The sequence below is a fragment of the Eubalaena glacialis genome, chromosome 3 (genome assembly GCF_028564815.1).
Source record: "Eubalaena glacialis isolate mEubGla1 chromosome 3, mEubGla1.1.hap2.+ XY, whole genome shotgun sequence".
NCBI lineage: Eukaryota > Metazoa > Chordata > Mammalia > Artiodactyla > Balaenidae > Eubalaena > Eubalaena glacialis.
The window spans coordinates 172,625,218-172,634,941 of record NC_083718.1 but is presented as its reverse complement, the minus strand read 5'-3'; positions in this window follow the sequence as shown (position 1 = coordinate 172,634,941).

The following is a 9,724-nucleotide window of genomic DNA, read 5'->3' as shown; positions in this document are numbered from 1 at the left end:
GGTGCAGTGCAGAGTGTATAGAATACCACCATCTGTATAATAAGGCTGGGGGGGTGGGCGGGGAGAATATGTTTGCTTGTATATTCGTATGTTATCTCTGGATGGGTACAGAAGAAACCGATAACACTGCTGGCCTCTATGGAGGGGACTAGGTGGCTAGGGGCAGGAGTGGGGGGCTTTTCACTGTGCACCTTTTTGTATTTTGAATCATATAGTGTACCACCTATTAAAAATAAATAAGTAAGTATTAAAAGTTGTGTACTTGCTTTGTTTCCTATCTCCTCAAAGAGAACATAAACATCATGAGAGTGTATACCATGTCCTTTCTTGTTGCCTGTTATGTCCTCAGCACTTAACACAATGCCTGGCACCTAATAGTGCTCAATAAGTAATTACGGGATGAATGAATGAAGGCCTCTTCCTGCTCTAACACTGTGATTCTTTTTTTTTTTTTTTTTTTTAAACACTGTGATTCTAATCTTAGGGCTTCAAGAATATAAGACATGATATGGGGATATAGGTATATGTATAGCTGATTCACTTTGTTATAAAGCAGAAACTAACACACCATTGTAAAGCAATTATACTCCAATAAAGATGTTAAAAATAAATAAAATTAAAAAAAAAAAAAGAAAAAAGAGAATCTAGGACTGGCCATTTAGAGGCACCAAAAGAAAATTGTTTTGCAGTGTGGTATACTGTTTTTCTTTGTTGTGTTCAATAAGCTTTAACAAAAAAAAAGTGAGGGGGAGTGTGTGGCGGGTGAAGTATGGAGGACCTGCCTGCCACAGACGTGCTTCCCAAGCGAGAGCCCAAGTGCCAGAAGAGGACAATGTCCTGCTTAGACCATGACCCAATCATGGCCTCTGCGGGTGGCAGCCTGAGGGACAGGCAAAGCAGCCCCCTTTCCTGAGACCTCAAAACGTTCAGGATCACAGCCCCTACCACACTCTAGTTCTAAGATTGTCTTCTTCCCTAGATTGTAAAGTTTTTGAGGCCAGGAACTGCGTCTGTCTTGCTCACCAGTATACTTAGAGCCCGGCATAGAAGTGACAAAAGAAGGAACTGAAAGACAAAATTTGAGTTGAAAGCCCGAAATTAGGAGCTGTCATACCCCATGTAGCCAGGAGGTGGCACCAAAGGAGCATTTTCTGAGATGTAGTTCTGCCCAAGCCTGCAGTCTGGGGGGCAGAGCCCTATTTTGACCAGGGGAGGGGGTAGCTGATTTTTGACAAATTTACTAAGCAACTCTACTAGGCACTAAGGGTTGTAAGAAGAGATATAGCTGGGACAGGGAGACAGAAGCCTCACACAGAAATCAACACTGTACAGGAAGACAAGTGCTATTCTGGCCCTTAGGAGCCCTGAGAAGGCAGGATTAAGTTTGAGTCATTTAGGAAAAGTTCACGGAGGAAGTGACATCTGAACTGGGCCTTGAAAATGAGGATTTATGCAGTTGGAGTACATTCTAGGTAGAGGGAATGGATTCATGGGAAATTGGGAGACTGGTGAATTGCCAAGAATGGCTGGGTTATCCCGGTTCGGTGGGAGATAAAGGGGTAAAGAAAACATTCTGCTCTGAGAGTTTACATTTTTGGTGAAAGGACAAAAGACTTATGGAATTAATGCAATGCATAGCAGCTCAAGAAATAGTCAATGGATTGACATTTATGTGTCAGGTAAGTAGTAGAGGCTCAATAAATATGTTGTTGAATGAATGAATCATGGGACTGTGGTGATTTCTTTGCTAAATCACATGTCCTTGCTGATGCTTTAAGACTGTGTTTGCTAAGATTCTTTCCTCCTGTGTCTGAAGCTCTTCACAGACAGCTTTTCTTTCCCTCAAAGACAAGAAAAACCTGACCCGAAAGGGGAAAGGATTGCAATTAACCTGTGAGGTCCCTGGTGTCCAGAGCCTTCCTTATTAGAGGATTCCCAAGTCTTGTCCCTGGAGCATAGTCTCCTTCCTTAGGGCTGAGAAAATAGTAATCATCACTTATATTTTTATAGCAGCTGATGTCATCCATCACATCCATATTGATAAACCCACTGAATTTCAATCCTCATTCTTAATTCAGAGGACTTCCTCTCTCTCGAAGCATTCTCCTTCCTACTTGTGCGACCCCATCCTCTCCAGTTTACCACGTGCCTCTCTCCTCTTCTTGGTTTCTTCTGCCGGCTTCTTCCATTCCTCTCTGTAGCCATTTAAGGTTGAGTTCTAGGCCCTAGCCTCCTCTTGCTTTATCCTCTCCCTGAGTGATCTCATTCTTCCCCGTGGTTTCAACTACCATCTAGATGTCAACTGTCCTTGGAGCTGTCGTCGTAGCTCTCCTCTGAGCTCTAGCCCACACATCCAACAGCCTACTTGCCTTTTTCGTTTGGATGTTTCTTGGGCATCTTAATCTCAGCATGCATAAAAACTCCTCATCTTCCCCACCTATTCATTCCTCTATCATGGTGAATGGCCGCATCACCCAGCCTGTGGAGTCAGCCAGAAGCCTGTGTGTGTGTGAGTCATCCTTGACTCAAGTCCTGAACATTCCGCCCCCTCACTGTCTCCTGAATCTTTCCACTGCCTTCCATTCACATCACTACCATCACCTCCAGCTGCCCCCTCTGCAGGCCATTCTCTCCTCAGTAGCCAAAGTGACATTTTAAAAATGCAAATAAGATCATGCCACGACTCAACATTCTTCAAACCCTCGCATTTCTTTGCTGTCCTTATCGTTGTTGTTTTTCCTCCGTTTCCTTCATATAAAATCCTTGCCCTTCAACCCCCCATGACCTTCAAGACCCTGCATGCTCTGGCTGATGCCCACCTCTCAGGCTCCATCTCATGCTGGACTTTCCTCCACTCTACTTCAGCATTCATTTAATTCATTTAAGCATTCATTTAAGCATTCATTCAATCATTCATTCAGGCAACCAGGTATTTATAGAGTGCCTCACTGGTGCCAGGAGTGGTAGTAGGAGACTGGGTGGGAACAAGGTGAATGTCTCTGCCCTCATGACCCCTCCCGAGCTTCCTCTTCCTGCTTCAGGCTCTTTTCACACACTGCTCCCTCTGCCACAACTCTCTCCTCACACTCACATGCTCTGCTCCCCTCAACTACTAACCCTGGCTCATCATTCAGGTCAAAATTAAACATCATTTCCTCTCTGAAGCTCTCCTGGGGCTTGCAGGCTCAGTTAGGACCCCTGTTAATAGACCCCAGGGTTCTGGCCTTGCCTTCTTTATGCATGCCTGTTTCCCCTGTTAGACCAGAGGCTCCATGAGAATAAAAACCAATTCTGCTGTGTTCACCAGTGCCTGGCACTATGCCTGGCTCATGTCATGATCTCAACACATATGAAGGAAAGGCCACGGCCATTTCATTTGGATCTGCTCTTTTATTATTTATTTATTTACTTATTTATTGGCTGCATGGCTTGTGGAATCTTAGTTCCCCAACCAGGGATCAAACCTGAGCCCTCAGCAGTGAGAGTGCGGAGCCCTAACCACTGGACCACCTGGGAATGCCCTGGATCTGCTCTTTTAGAGTATTTGAGGATGACGTCTTAAATGTTCACAGACTGGGCCACCCTAGTTACAGCCTTGCACAATCCAGTCTACCAGGCTCCAATGCTATACTTTAAAAGAGGCCATTGACCCCGACATCACCCTGGTTCAAGAAAGCAAACACCCAGGCTGCACAGAGATTTGCTGCTATAGCGTTTCATGCAGTCAGCTTGTCCTACAGAAAGGCAGTCAGGGGTGTCAGACAAAGAACAAGGGCTTTCCACTGGGATTCTAGCTTCCAGTCTTGGTCACTTGCTAGTTGTGTGAACACGTCATTCAATGTTTCTGCTCCTCAGCTTTCCCACCTGTGGGAAAGATGGGCATAATCATATGTGCACTTCTGGGCTGATGGGGGGAGTTCATGAGCTGTCACAGAGGACCTCCAGGCCATTAATGTCAGCTTCCTTCCTAACCGCGAGGCAGTGCAAGTTAGTGGTTAGCAGTCTGGGTTCTGGGTCAGACAGACCAGGGTCTGAGTCCTGGCTTTGTCACTTCTTAGTAAGCTGAACTTGGGGAAGTCACGTGACATCTCTGAGTCTCAGTGTGCTTACGCGGAAAATGGGGACAAGTCGTACCTGCATCCAGGGTTGTTGTAAGTGCTTATGTGAAGCTCATGTGTATAAAGGGCTCAGCCTGGTACATCGTAGGTGCTCAATAGATGTGCACAGCATCATGACGGAGATGGTCAAGGGAACAGAGAAAGTGGGTCCGCAGTTCTGATCCTCATTGGTGAGGTCATTTGAGAACTATTTATCGAGCATCTAATTTGTGGAGCGTCCTGTGTGGGGTACCATTTGAAATGGACCCCCCACCCCAAGTCTAGAATCGGACAGAAAACATAAATAAGAAAGCTTTCATGGGACTTCGCTGGGGTCCAGTGGTTAAGACTTCGCCTTCCAGGGACTTCCCTGGTGGCGCAGTGGTTAAGAATCCACCTGCCAATGCAGGGGAAAACGGGTTCTATCCCTGGTCCGGGAAGATCCCACATGCAGAGCCCGTGCGCCACAACTATTGAGCCTGCGCTCTGGAGCCCGTGCTCCCCAACAAGAGAAGCCACTGCAATGAATGAGAAGCCCGTGCACTGCAACGAAGTGTAGCCTCTGCTCTCCACAACTAGAGAAAGCCCGCGCACAGCAACGAAGACCCAACGCAGCCAAAAATAAAACAAATACATACATACATACTAAAAAAAAAAAAGACTTCGCCTTCCAATGCAGAGGGTGCGAGTTCGATCCCTGGTCTGGGAACTAAGATCCCACGTGCCTCGTGGCCAAAAAACCAAAACATAAAACAGAAGCATTATTGTAACAAATTCAATAAAGACTTTAAAAATGGTCCACGTCAAAAAAATCTTAAAAAAAAAGGAAAGTTTTCATGTGCAAAGTGATAAAGGTTATTAAAAAAAAAATCGAGACTCAAAAACTTGTCGAATGAAAGAAGTTAGAATCAAAAGAGTCCATACCACATGATTCTATTTTTGTGAAGTTCTAGAACTGGTGATGGAGAGCAGAAGCATGATTCCCACTGGGGTACTGGCTGGGAAAGGCATGAGGGAGCTTTCTGGAAATGTTCTGTCTTGATCTGGGTAGTGGATGCCTGGGCATATGCAAAATATGTAAAAATTCATCCAACGGTACACTTAAGATTTGTGGAAATCTCTTTTATTTAAAAAAAATTTATTTATTTTATTTATTTATTTGGCTGCCCTGGGTCTTAGCTGAGGCACGCGGGCTCTTCGTTGCCATGTGCGGGATCTTCAGTTGCGGCATGCATAATCTAGTTCCCTGACCAGGGATCGAACCCGGGCCTGCTGCATTGAGAGCGTGGAGTCTTAACCACTGGACCACCAGGGAAGTCCCAAGATTTGTGGAAATCTTACATACAGTAAACTGTATGTAAATTACATTTTAAAAAATTGCACCAGAGGAGTTTAGAGAAGGGAGTGATTTCTTCCAGCTAAGTGGACAAGGCAGGCTGCATGGCCTGGAGAAGGAACTGCAAGGGGGGAAACGGCCACTTTCTCTCTCGGTGGCTCAATAACAGAGCATCTAAACAAAGCACTTAAATGGAGTCAGGAATCGTCAGTAAGTGGTTTTAGAGATTGTATACTCTCTGTTTACATTGAAAAAAAAAAGTTTGGGATTATATAATTGCAAAAGTCATAGTCAGGGAGGTAATTATCAAGTGTAACACGAGTGTTCTATCTATTTTTGGCCTCATTGCTGGCTCTTCTGGCCCTTCATTCACTTTGGCTAATGTGATTGAGAGTTGTTTTGCTGGTTCTCTTCTATCAGAGGCGGCTGGATGATGGGAGGGAACAGATAGGGGAACACAGAGGGGAATGATAAATCACATCTCTGTTGGGCTTCCCTGTTCACAAAGCACCTGTGTGCACAGCGTCTCACTTGATGACAGCAATCTAGGAGGGAGGTAGGGTATCAGTCAGGTTATTGATTGCAAGCAACAGAAACCAATTCTGAGCAGCTTCAGCAGAGGACCAGTGTATTGGAAGGTTATCAAATAGCTCACAGAATCAAAGGAAAACTGGAGAACTAGGGTCAGAAAACAGGTGGGAATCAAGGGAGGCTCATTCAAGCCTGTGTATTTGAGGGTGTCTTTGTTTCAGCAGCTTAACCATCACAGTTACATTTGGGAATGATTGAGACAGATTTTCAAGGAAGCGGTAGTGTGGACATGGTAAGTAATTTGACGAGCAGAGAAGGGAGTTTCCAGGAGGGAACCACTGGACGAGCAAAGGCAGGGAAGTAGGAAAGAACGGTGAAGGTGTGCTTGGGGGACCCAGTTTGTTGCAAGGGAGCAGTGAGTTAAAGCTGGGAAGGGAGGTGGAAGCTGTGCCGTGGAGAGCCTTGCGTGTCTGGGAGATGAGCTGGTACTTGAAGCAGCGGACAGTAAGGATCCTTGGAGGTTTTTGAGCAAGGGAACAAGAGTTTCTATTTCCACTTTAGGAAGAATAGCCCAGTACCCACAAGAGGACCATGTGAAGCAGGAAGCCTGGACCTAGGCCAGCTGACATAGTAAGTAACACTGTCACCTCCACCCAAGAGACAGAGGACGGGGACCCAGAGAGGGCTTTGGTACCTGGGTCATTGGGAACCACGGAGAAGGCAGTTTCAGGAGTGTGGTCAGGCCAGTGTTAGGGACTGAGTGAGCGTGAGGATGTGGGCTTTCAGGCGGGTGAGAACACAGGCCCCAAGTCCAAGCTCTCTACCACCTGCCCCAGCCCACCACTGCCCGCGGCTCCTCTGGGCTTCCCACCCCTCCTAACTTCCCCTGCCTCAGAGCTGAGTCCTTCTGCATTTTGCTCTTCCCTTCTGTTCCCCCAGCTTGACAGAGAATCTTTTTTTAAAATTTTTATTTATTTATTTATTTATTTATTTATTTTTGGCTGTGTTGGGTCTTCGTTTCTGCGCGCGGGCTTTCTCTAGTTGTGGCGAGTGGGGGCCACTCCTCATCGCGGTGCGTGGGCCTCTCATTGTCATGGCTTCTCTTGTTGCGGAGCACAGGCTCCAGACGCGCAGGTTCAGTAGTTGTGCCTCACGGGCTTAGTTGCTCCGCGGCATGCGGGATCCTCCCAGACCAGGGCTCGAACCCGTGTCCCCTGCATTGGCAGGCAGACTCTCAACCACTGCGCCACCAGGGAGGCCCTTGACAGAGAATCTTAGCATCTGAAGAGACCTTAGACGGACAAGCAGAGGCTTGGGGAGGGGAAGGGACGAGCCAAAACATGGCCAGGAAGAGGCAGAGCCAGTAGTGAAACTCCATCTCCTCTGCCCTGTTCAGGGCCCTGACTAGATACGTCTCTGCTGAGATGCCATCCCTGACTGAGCCCTGTCATTTGGTTATTTCATAGCCTCGTGGTGGCATGTATTCAGTTTGCATTGCATATTCCGTGGGTGATTTAAAACTCCTCATTTCGTGTGTCTTCCAGTGAGACCCTACAGAGGCCTATTTCCTCGTCCTTGGCATCTTCTCCAGAACAAGTCCAGGACTCTTCATGAGGGGCTCCTGGGCCCTGGGATTGAGGCCTTCTCTGCCTCTCAAGCTGGGGAGATTGCTGAGCACAGACCCTGCAGCCTTCAGTCTGATCCCCAAAGACAGTGCCCAGTGTGAGACCATTGAACTAGCAGGAGCCCTGACAGAAGGCTTGAGCCATCCTTCTGCCCCTTGGAAGTCCCTCTAGAGACCCCTTCACCTTCCAGGGGAAGTCTAGCACTGCCCCCAGGCTGTACAGGCCTGGGATGAAGGAGTGTCCCTCCAGAGTATCCTTAGGAGCCCAGGACACATTTTATGTTAATTCTTCGGCTTGTGATTCCAAGATCATGTGAGTAGTGTAAAGTCAAACTAGAAACATGAATTTGGGGAATTCCCTGGTGGTCTAGTGGTTAGGACTCCGCGCGTTCACTGCCGAGGGCCCAGGTTCAATCCCTGGTTGGGGAACTAAGATCCCACAAGTCACGTGGCGCGTCCAAAAAAAACCAAAAACCAAACAAACAAACCTGAGCTTGGATTATAAATTCCCAGGGAAATACCCACCTTCCTACTCTAACTCAAGCCAAGACATACACATCTCCTTGTTCCCCTGTGCCAGAGGAGAGATTTTTCCTTATCTCCTCTTCCACCGAGGGCGTAGTCCTTGGAGGGTCCTCCTTATCCTGTATCATTAGAACCTGGACCCAGCTACCCCTTGCTATCTCTTAACTCATCTCCCCACCCTGGGAATCTTTTTTTTTTCCCCTAATATTTATTTGGCTGCGCCAGGTCTTAGTTGTGGCACGCAGGATCTTCATTGCGGCATGCATGCTCCTTTAGTTGCAGCATGCGGGATCTAGTTCCCTGACCAGGGATCAAACCTGGGCCCCCTGCATTGGGAACGTGCAGTCTTAACCACTGGATCACCAGGGAAGTCCCCCTACCCTGGGTATCTTCCCCTGCTATTCTTCAACTTCGCCCTGGATGAATCCTTAGTAAAGTGTGGCTCTGATCATGCTCAAGAACCTTCAGTGGCTCCCCATGGATTAGAAATGTAACACATCATTAACTAAGTAGCATTTCAGGCCTCGACAGCAGGGCCTCAACCCACCTTCACGGTCTCATCCCCCGTTACTCCCAGCAGAGAGGCCAGCAGGCAGGCAGAGCAGTAACTCAGGGGGCGCCAGGGAAAAGTGCCTGCCACTTGTGGCTGGGCACTTGGGGCCACTTGCCTGGCAAAACGATGCCCCCTTCCCACCCTCTGTCACTCACATTCTCCTCAGACTTTGCCCATTTTATTCATAACATAGCAGGGGTGGAAAAAATTGCTATTTTTAAAAAGCTGCCTGAAATGGTAAATTTTATGTTATGTATATTCAACGAGAAAAAAAAAAAAGCTGCCAGATTTCATTTCTTCTTGGTGGAAGACTGCCTTATTTATTTATTCATTTATTTAACATTTTACTCACATTTACTTTTCTCTTTTAGTGTGCTCACAGAAAATTAGGATACCTTAAGCAGTTTAACAGCAATTTTTGTAAGCAAAGTTACATTCCATCTCTAAGTCAAATTGGTCAAAGCTCCAGTATTTACAAAACATGACAGACAAGGTGCTACACAAAACCATTGCATCTGAAGATCTTTTCCTTTGTTCTCAAAGATCACTGGAAAAGAAAGCATGGTCTGCTGAAGACTACCTTTTCTGGGACAATATTCCTACTTGGCCTCCCATGGTGCCAAGCAAGTCTCAGGATGAATGGGGAGAGAGAAGCTGAGACCAAAAGGGTTAAATACTTTGCACCAGGAGATAAAGGGTGAGTCTTCTGGCTGGTTGTTTTGTTGTTGCTGTTGTTTGCTTTTGTTTGGTTATAGATGCTGTTCTGGTTCTTTCTCTGGAGGACCCAAGAAATGGGTGTGGGGCACAGTTTGGACACAGAAAAGAAAGGGCAGGGACGGAAGGGCTTAATCTGAGCAGGGAAGGCCCCACTAACGTGGCAGGGGCTGGAGGGGAGGCTGAGGGACCAGAGGGGCATGGCTGAGAAGCCTGAAGATGCCCCTCATTTGAGTTTTCTGGTAGGACATCAGTTTCCAGTTTTCATTGACTGAATTGCAATTTCCTCATGACTTACACAAGCCGTCAGCAAGGCTTGTTAGCGCCACAACTAGCCTGGGGCT